Genomic DNA, 10,243 nt, shown 5'->3' on the forward strand with positions numbered 1-10,243 from the left:
TTATATTTCTACTTGTCCCTTGGTTTCTGTCACAAGTTTTTCTTTCTTGACCATGAAACCCAATGATAGTAATAGATCATTTTCATTATCCATCTTTGGTAGTACTCCATAATTTTAAGTTCCCTTAAACCTCATGAAATTCATAAAACTATTTTATTGTTCCATCACTTCATGCCTATAACTTGATGAGTCATCTCTGTTTACTAGCCCTCAAATATCATATAAATGGTTGAGCCTTTACCTTAATAATATGCAATAACTCCAAGTACTCTTGGAAAATAAAGAAATAACTCCCATCAACTAGCAGGCCATGTAAATTTTTACAACCTCTTGTGTTTTTATTTTTATTTTTACTTGTTTTTGTATCAGTGGTTGAACCAAGTGACACTTAATCACTGAGTCATAACCCCAGCCCATTTTTATTTTAGGTAGGGATAGGTCTCACTAAGTTGCTTAGGACTTGCTAAGTTGCTGAAGCTAGCTTGAACTTGCAATCCTCCTTCCTCACCCTCCTGAGCTACTGGGATAACAGGCATGAGACACTGGGCCTAATACTTTATTTCAGGGCCTTCCAACTCAGAGTTCAGTCAATACCACAGGAGTCCATTATTCTACTTTGCTTCCTCATCCTCTTTCCTCCCTTCCCTTGCTATTCCCTCTTTCTAGGGCCTTCCTCTTCTCCTATAGGAGATGCTCCACTATTCTGTCCTTTAGGGATCATTCTTCTTTTTCTGTATGACAAATAAAAAAAAAGGAACAATCCCAATAAAAGGGGGAAATCTATTGGAACACATTTAATGAAAATGGAGTCATAATAAGCGAGGGAGAAGTCTTTATTGTGACTGCATCAGTAGATACCTGCATTGCAGGAAAATTTCAAATATTTGTACCTGGATAAGACTAGGGATTTATAATATCAGAATGTCATGCATATGGAATGTGGGCTGTAAAAATTCAAATGAAGGAAAACATGAGTCAGGTATTTGATTTCTCCAACAAATTTGAATGTTATATGATTTAAAAAATATATACTGGAGTATTATTAGTCAGCCATAAAAAATAATTACTTTATGACATTTGCCAGTAAATGGACAGATATGGAGACTTTCATGCTAAATGAAATAAGCCAGTCCCAAAAAGCCAAATGCTGAATGTTTTCTCTGATATATGGGAGCTATTCCACAATAAGGGGACATTTAAAAAATAATAGAACTACAGTGGAGTAGACAAAGAAGAGTGAAGGGAAGTGAGGGGAGATCAGAAAAAAAAAAGAAAATGGATTGAAGTTGTCATAACTTTTCTATGTACCTCTATGAGTATACTACAGTGAATCTCACCATTGTGTACATACAGAAGAAATTATAAAACAAATTATGCATGGCAGAAAGATAAATGAAGGGAAGGCAATCAGGAACTGGGGACAGTGGAGGTGTAGGAGAGGTACTTGGGACTGAATTAGAGCAAGATACAATTAATTGTTATATAATTATGTCAAAATGGATTCTTCTAAAAATCTAAAAAGAACCAAGCAAAAAACTAGGATAAGAAGCAACTCATACCATACCACAGAACTGGACAGATATAAACAAAATTCCTTAGAATTTGCCCACTGAATGTGAGTACATCATTCTTTGAGAAAGTTGTGCTTTTAACACAGTTGGTTTCAGAAAATCTTCATGACTCTGTTAAGAAATCCTGTAACTATGATCAACAAATCCCTAATACCTTTAGTCTCCTTAGTTTAGGCAACCACTAATTTACTTTTTGACTCCATAGTTTTGCATATTTTTCATATTAATCAGCTTCCCTTTTTTACCACTTAGGATTGATATTAAGCCAACATTTATAAATAGCAATTAAAATTTAAAGCATGCAATTATAAGAGTGAACAGGGATAATGTAGAAGGTAAGTGTGACTGAAGGCAATGTTCTCACTGAAGGATATTTGCTTTTTCTTATTTTCTTTGTTTTTCTTATAATCTTTAGATTAAGAACATATTATCAATATCTAAGCTGTTTTAATATTTTTGTATTGTTTTTGTCTTCTACATTTAATTTCATACATATATGAAACCCTGTTTGTTGGACTTAGGTTTCTAAAGGAAACTAGTTTAGTATCAGTAAGTGCATTGCTCTGTTGTTTCTGTCTAACACTTAATCAATTTTATAATCAAAGAATTATATGCCAAGGTCTTAATTTACATCTCCTAGAGTTTATATATTTCTTGGTCTCTGTTCCAGTACATCTCACCCTTATCATTTCACAAAGATAAAAAGGAAATGAAGGAAAAAAATCAATAGTCATTCTTAGGTACAAATGTAAAGAATGTGCAATATTTATCTTTATGAGATTTTTCTACATCACTGAACATATTCGATCCTACTGCTTGGTATGGATGCCATCAGCACAATACAGAATTACCAGTCCGAATTTGGCTTTAAATTATTTCTAAGCACACATTTAAACATTAATATTTTTCCAATTATTGTTATTTGAACTTTCTCTGTTCCTGTTCTAATTTTACCCTCAGTGACTCCATCTGAATATTGTAAATTTCTAGTAGATATGATTGTGATTTCAATTTTCAAAACAACCATAATAATGACAATATCCATTAAAGTAGAATACATGCTTCTCTCTGATAATTTGTGATAGCAATTTCCTGTAATGAATTACCTTTCCACATTGAGTGGAATGGTATACTGACAAGAGTATCAAACATAAGCCATATCAGTTCACTTTCATAAATATTTCTGCTCTGCCTATTTTTTTGGCTGGGTAATTGCTAAGTTGAAAAAGATGGAGAGACTGTCCTTACAATTGCTTACTGTACTTGGGATACCTGCTACTTAAACAGATCTTATCACACTTTGGTGAATACCATTTAACAGCTGTCATTACAGCCTAAATATGGTATTTTGTCTTTATCTTTCTAACTGGAAAAAATATACTGAGGAATAATTAGTTAACTGCATTTAAAATATAAATAATAATTAACAAATGCATTATGATATAAAAAAACAGAATGAATAAAAACATTGACATGAAAAGCAGCACAATGAAAATAGAAAGTTGAGTTTATTTTGAGGTACTTAAGACATAATTTTATAATTTAGAATGTTTTAGGAAACTTGGTATGGATTTTTATTTAACTTTTCTGAAATTCAGTTTTCCTTAAACTTAAAAATTGTCATATTTGTTTCTTCCTAAGTCACGAGTTATTTTGTCATCAAATAGATAAACAGTAAGAAACTATTCACTGGAAAGTGCCTAGTTACATTTAAGTTGTTAATGTATCAAATATGTGTTTATAAGGTCATGGTTGTTTATTGCTACATGCAAAATCAGCCATTTTATATACGAAATATTTCTTCTTTAATTTTAACAATTATAAACTATAATTAAAGTCTTAGACTTTCCTTAAATGTAGTTAAACTATTTTATATTTTTTGTTTGTTTTTTTATATTTATTGATATTTTAGATTGCATATATCTGATACTTCTATATCTTACTCTTTAATATTTGTTCTCGGGCATTTTTCTACCAACAGTGTACATCTTACAGGGATTACCCACATGCAGGACACTTATCAGCAACAGTAAAGGCAGGTAATAAATGGTAACTAATACAATAAGTCAAGTTAGAAAATATCATTTAGTATAAAATAGAAGGAAATAAAGTACTTGGGTAGCAGTCCAATTTTTAGCGGGGAAGCATAGGGAGTCTTCACTGAGAGATGGTTTTTATCCATGACTTAGAGGAAGATACGAAGAAGAAAACTACATTTCTGGGTCAAGGAAATTCAATGTGAAAATATAAGCAAGCATAATGGTCTTGCACCTAACTGAGCTGTGCCTAGGAACAATGGCCAGGTCAACATAACTTCTGTAGACTGAATAAGATGGAGAACAGTAGGAGAAGAGGGCAGAGAAGTGAGCAGACTATTTTTGACCATCGTAAAACTTAGATTTTATTTCCTGCAAATAGAAAACATATGGAGATCATTAAACCAAGCAGTGACAAAACAAGATACTTTAAGAAGTTCTATCAGTGTGTGACATGGTAACACTATAGAAGAAATCAAAGGGAAAAGGAGGGATACAGGGATTAGTTACATTACCAACTTTGCTGGAACAGCAGTAGTGATCTCGGATTCAATTTATGACCAAACTCATGAGTTTGACCATTTATTGTGTGCCACGCTTATTTAGCTGAAGTGTACAGGATAAGGGAAAAACAGCAAAATGACAGCACAGTGGGAGACTTGTGGACTCTATATTGGGACATGAGGCCATAGGTGGTTCACTTCACCTCTGTTACACCACAGATTTGTGGTCCCTTATGCATTCATACCTCATGTTTTCTGGTGGAACTGCATTTAATAAATTTCAAAGTACTCTTAATAACTAGAATTTGTCAAATACAGATGAATAAATAAGCAATCTTGATATGATGGAACATAGTCTGGATTTCATACTTATTATGCTTAGCATAACACTGTTTATTTAAAAACATGCTATGCTAATCTTAGCCCCTTAGTACATTAATGTAGCAAAGATTCCATCAGCACTGAAAACTTCAAATGTTCCTGAGGCTAGAAAGAACACTACAGATCTTTAAAAATTCCCAAACCCCATCCTAACCATATTTTAGATGAAATCTCAAAAGACTAGCTTATTTAGTATTCTTATTCCAAGAAACCAAATGGTTTAATTATCAGACTTAAAAGATTTCCTGGGTGGAAATTGTATAGAAACTCTTAAGAGGGTGATTTTATAGTAAATAGAACTATTTCAAAAAATCCTTGAAGATTATTTTTCTTTCTGTTTTATTAAACTCTCATAAGGTAGTCAAGGTAGTTCATGAACAAACAAACAAACAAATAAAAAAACAACCAAGCAACAAAAACTCACCCATGTTAGTATTTTAATATTATCCAACCATTGCCAAGTTACACAAGTCATTAAGAGTCTGAGGAGTGAGATGCTGGTCTTCAGTCTTATAGTCAACCTCAGTTTCTGTGGGTAATTATTTTTCCCACTCCTCATTTATTTAACCTGGAAAAAAGTTATCCAACTGTGTAGTTACGTGTTACTGCTACAGATTCCTTCTTGAATAAACACAGTATCAGTATTTCTATTATACTATCCTGTAGATTTATTTAGGGGTTATAGATGCAGGACATTTTGATCTTTATTAAAACAAAAATATTCTGTGTAGTCATTAGAAACTGGTTATATACATCTAATTGCTCTAAATTTAAGTTTTCAGTTAAAATTTTGAGATTATTTCAAATGTAATTTTTACCTTATAAAATGATTTATTTTGATAATGTATGAAGTCCAGGTAAGTAAGCTTTTGTTCTGTCTCATGTGTATGGAAAATACTTAAAATGGAAGATCAGTGGGATAAACCTAACTCTCAATGATGATCCCATCAATTAAACACCAACTGAGGAGAATTAGACAGGAAATAAAAATAAAATTATTTGCATGTTCAAAAAACTAAAATATTTTGTTTATAAAAATGCAATGGAGAGTATAGTACTTTTAAGAAAAGAGTGAATTATATTCCTTTATATTGTTGATATACTTATATATGACAAAACTGTTTGTTCTCTCACAAATGTCATAATGACTCATGTGTCTACATATTAAGTGATCATTAGCTCTGTGTAAAACTGGTACACTACATTTCAGAATCTTGTTTGTAATCTCTTCTATAGCAGATTTTCTAGCACCATTCTCAATATTTTCTCCATGGTTATAGGATAAGAATAGATAGTACATAGTATGATATTGAGGTACTTTTAGATAATTCAGTCTTGTAGAATGTAATTTGAGGGAATGAATTATTAAAATATCTTAATGTCCTACAAAGAATCCACCTCTATTAGTTTTAGAACTCAAACCTCAGGAATCTAAATGTTAGAGTAGAATAATACATCCATTTCACATTGAGAATATGAATTGTATCTAAGAAAATAAATCTTACAAGTTGTGTTCAAGCATATGCACAGTGGGTGCAAATTTGTTTCTTATGTTTAATCAATGATATTGATATTCACAAAGTAAATTTAAATACATGTAAGTTAACTCAGGGATATTTCAAAGACAGTTGACTAAAATTAAAATGAAATTATATATTAATTATGCAATTAAGAAAATGATAGGAGGGCTGGGGTTGTGGCTTAGTAGGAGAGCGCTTGCCCAGCACATGCAAGACCCTGGGTTTCGATCCTCAGCACCACATGAAAATAAATTAATTAATTAAAGATATTGTATCCAACTACAACTAAAAATAAATAAATATTTAAAAAAGATAATGATAGGAATCTCCAAATTTATATATATATATATACACACACATATATACATATATTCATATATGTTCATTATATGTCATGAACATGATGTATTATATATACATACATATAATTTCTGTATATGTAATATATATATGCACGTACACATAATGAAATTTTGGACATGAAACTCCAAAGTTTAAATATATATATATATTTATATATATATATATATATATATATATATATATATATATATACACACACACACACACACACACACATAAACATACACACACATATGTATGCATGTATATATATAAACATATACACACATATGTATGCATATATATAAAAATATATATACACACATATATACTACATATGTGTGTGTATATATATGAAGCTTTCAAGAGTCTCCTCAATTTCTACGTAATGCCAAATTGTCCCTTTTCCATAGGGTCATCTGTTGCTAGCTGGTATCTCTGCCCTCAGGATGGTAAAGGTAACCAAGGTTGGAGTGTTGGTCCTGGTTGGAGGTCTCCTGGCCAGCCAGAGATAGTGATGAAGACGACTCAAAATGGAGGCATTTCTTTCAGCAATGGGAGGTTGGGTTGAATGGGGGAAGCTGGGTGATGGCCTTGGATGATGAATACAGAGAGGAGATCTGTGGCTGTATTGTATGGCTTGTCAGCTGACTTCAGAGTTTGTGTGAAGTTCCCAGATGCAGGCAGGCTATGGCAAGCAGGGGACTATCTCCTTTGCTGCAGAGTCCCAAAAAGGAGGCGAATGGGGACCCCCACATTGGTAGATAGGGTCCACACAGGAATGGCAGTCGGGGTTCCTGTATATGGGAAGCTGTTGGTTGTCCTGTGTGGGAGCAGTGTAAGGGATTTATGCTAGGATGGGTGGCCAAAAGTTCTGCACAGGTGGTGATGCTGATGGTCCTGCTTGGGCACTTGGTATCCTGCATGGAGTAGTTGGGAGACCTACTCTGGCACTGAGGCCTGGAGTCCTGCACAGGCATGGTGGCTGTGATTCCTGCATGGGAGCAGATATATCATTCACACAGAAGCAGTATTTTCACTACTTGAGTCCCAGGCCACGTAGCAATATGGAATGCTGACCCCTCTGGCCTGGCATCTTGGATCTCCTAGTGAGGATTTTAATTTTACTACTTCCCAAGTAGACTTGGACATCAATGTATTCAAAATAAATATAGATATACTAATTTATGTCTATAGGAAAATAATAATGATTGAACACAATAGTGTGAACCACTTCCTCTAAGTTGCTGAGACTCTGGTTTCAAAGTTTAAGGCCTTGACAACATATTAATGTACAATGGACAAAAGACTTTGGCTATTTAATATATATTCATTTAATAAGTGTTTCAGTCAGCTTTTTCACTGCTGTGACTGAAAGACCTGACAAGAAGGATTATAGAGGAGGAAAAATTTATTTGAGGGCTCACATTTTTAGAGGTCTTAGTTTCATTCCTCAGGGCTTGAGGTGAGGCAGAACATAATGGCAGAAGAGTATGACAGAGGTAAGCTGTTCACATGATGATAAGAAAGCAGAGAGAAAGAGTGAAAGGGGGAGAGGGAGAGAGACAGAGAGAGAGGTGTATCAATCTCTGTGTACCAGATATACCCCCAAGGCATGCTCCCCAAACCCCCCTCCTCCAGCCACACCCTACCAGCCTTCAGTTACCACTCAGTCCCATTATGTGTAAGGCTGTTAGAACCCAATCATTTTTTTTTCTCTGAACCTTCATTCATTGTCTCGCATATGAGCTTTTGTGCAACACTTCACTTGTATAAAGTAACAATACACATATTGATTTGGCACCTGTGTTGGCTCAACTATTCTTATGCTTTAAAAAGTTTTCTCAGTTGTAGTGATATTGCAAAAGCAGTGTCAGAGATAATAAAGCAGGATTTTATTTTGAGACTCTCAAAGTAGTGGCAATAGCCTTCGTTTTATACAGGGTATGTTTCAGCTTTATTCTATTCTTTCACACTAAGATATCTACAGGGATCAAAGAGTTAAAATAATGCATGAATGGACTGGATATAACATAATAGAGAGCTATGTGACCTGTGGTTAACCAGAGAATAGATACCTTTTAATTAATGTTCACATTTTTTATTTCTTTCAAGACAATGAGGATTTAGTCCATAGTCTGTCAATTTGCAAGCTCTGTTTTTCTGTCAGGAATATACAGTGCAAATAAGGCTCTTGTGGGTTAGCCTACAAGACCATTTTGAGGAAAACGAAGTGAGATTTTCAAGGCTTTGCCAGAATTCCTTTAGTGATGGCACTTCAGTCTCATCTCTGAAAGTCCATGTATGTATGCAGGAACCTAGAATGCAAATTTGCTTCTACCAGGTCCACTGGAACAATAAAGCCCAAAGAGGAGCTTCTGGAAAATGAAGCTGTTTGCCCAGATTTCACAAACATGAACTCCTGGAATCTGGAGCTCTTAGCTATAGCCAAGGAAGAATGAGATTGGGTGTCCATAGTTATAAGGACTCAGCATCATATAGATGCTCTTCCTAAGCATGGCAAAGGCTGTTGTTTCTGCCTCCACTCATGAATGGGCTATTGAAAAACACATTTATGGTACCAAAAATGTGACTTGTGAGAGTGTAAGGTGAATGGTGGTTGACCAGTGCTTAGATGCATGAATCTAATGGTCCAATAACCATTCCTTTGGATGGCAGCCAGAACCCTGAAGAAACACCTTCAGAGTGTCATTACAGAAGGTGGTTTGGTGCTATAGGAACCTTGGAGAATCTGTGAACACAATAGAAGAATTAATTGTTTGGAACATATTAATATAAAATTTTCTGCTATCACAGCCATCAAAATAAAGCAGCCTGGAGAATAACCAGCTTGAAAGTTTCATAGCAATGTTGTAAAAATGGAAGATTATTTGTAGTTAAGATGATCCTCTTTCCCCAGGTGTGCATGTGGGAAAGGGTTGGTTGCTTTATTCAAGTACTAATTTCTTCCCCTTTTTGTTCATAAAACAAGTATTTAAAGAACGTAGTAACTAAAATTTGAGCAACAAATTAAAGTTGATGGTAAGTTACAAATTAAATACTATGATTTAAAAAAAAAAAACATTATATACAACACATTGTGTGAATAGTGCTTTCCACCACATATTCTGACATAATTATATTAAGCAAGTGATGCTCTTTGGTCTGGTGTGTTCAGTTTAAAAGTATACATTTTTAAAAAAATTTTATTCAATAATGCATTTAATATTTTAGTTATAATAAACCAACCTATGTATCATCTCTTTACATATTGCAAAATAACTGTGATCTAGTCAGATGCCAAACAATAAAAACAATAAGAGTATTTATGATGTACAATTCTCAATTCTAAACTTGTGTTTATCAGATAACTGACTACAATATATGCAGCCTGTGTCCATTGCTCCACTGAATCTGCTGCTTCCCACAGAATGAATAGCCTTTTAAAATTGGAACATATTGTCTCTATGAATGCTTTGATTTTTAGTGCTTTCTGGTGCAAATAGAAATAAAAATCACATTCATTTTGAAATTTCGAACATTTTGTCATTTGGCTTTTTTTAAGAGAAAGACAGAGAGAGAGAGAGAGAGAGAGAGAGAGAGAGAGAGAGAGAGATTTTTTAATATTTATTTTTTAGTTTTCGGAAGACACAACATCTTTGTATGTGTTGCTGAGGATGGAACCCACACGCATGCCAGGCGAGTGCACTACTGCTTGAGCCACATTCCCAGCCCTGTCATTTGGCTTTGATTAATCTTTCAAACCCAAACATTTAGGGGTTGTAGTGGGTTTTTTTAAAGTTCATTGCAGTTATGAATAATATTGTGGTTCATTTTCACATAATTATATAAGTATGGATTATATTTTTTTCTAGTTAATCCCAGTAGTT

Source organism: Marmota monax, unplaced genomic scaffold (genome assembly GCF_021218885.2).
Source record: "Marmota monax isolate L192 unplaced genomic scaffold, Marmota_monax_Labrador192_F-V1.1 WCK01_AAM20220418_F8-fsc00325, whole genome shotgun sequence".
NCBI lineage: Eukaryota > Metazoa > Chordata > Mammalia > Rodentia > Sciuridae > Marmota > Marmota monax.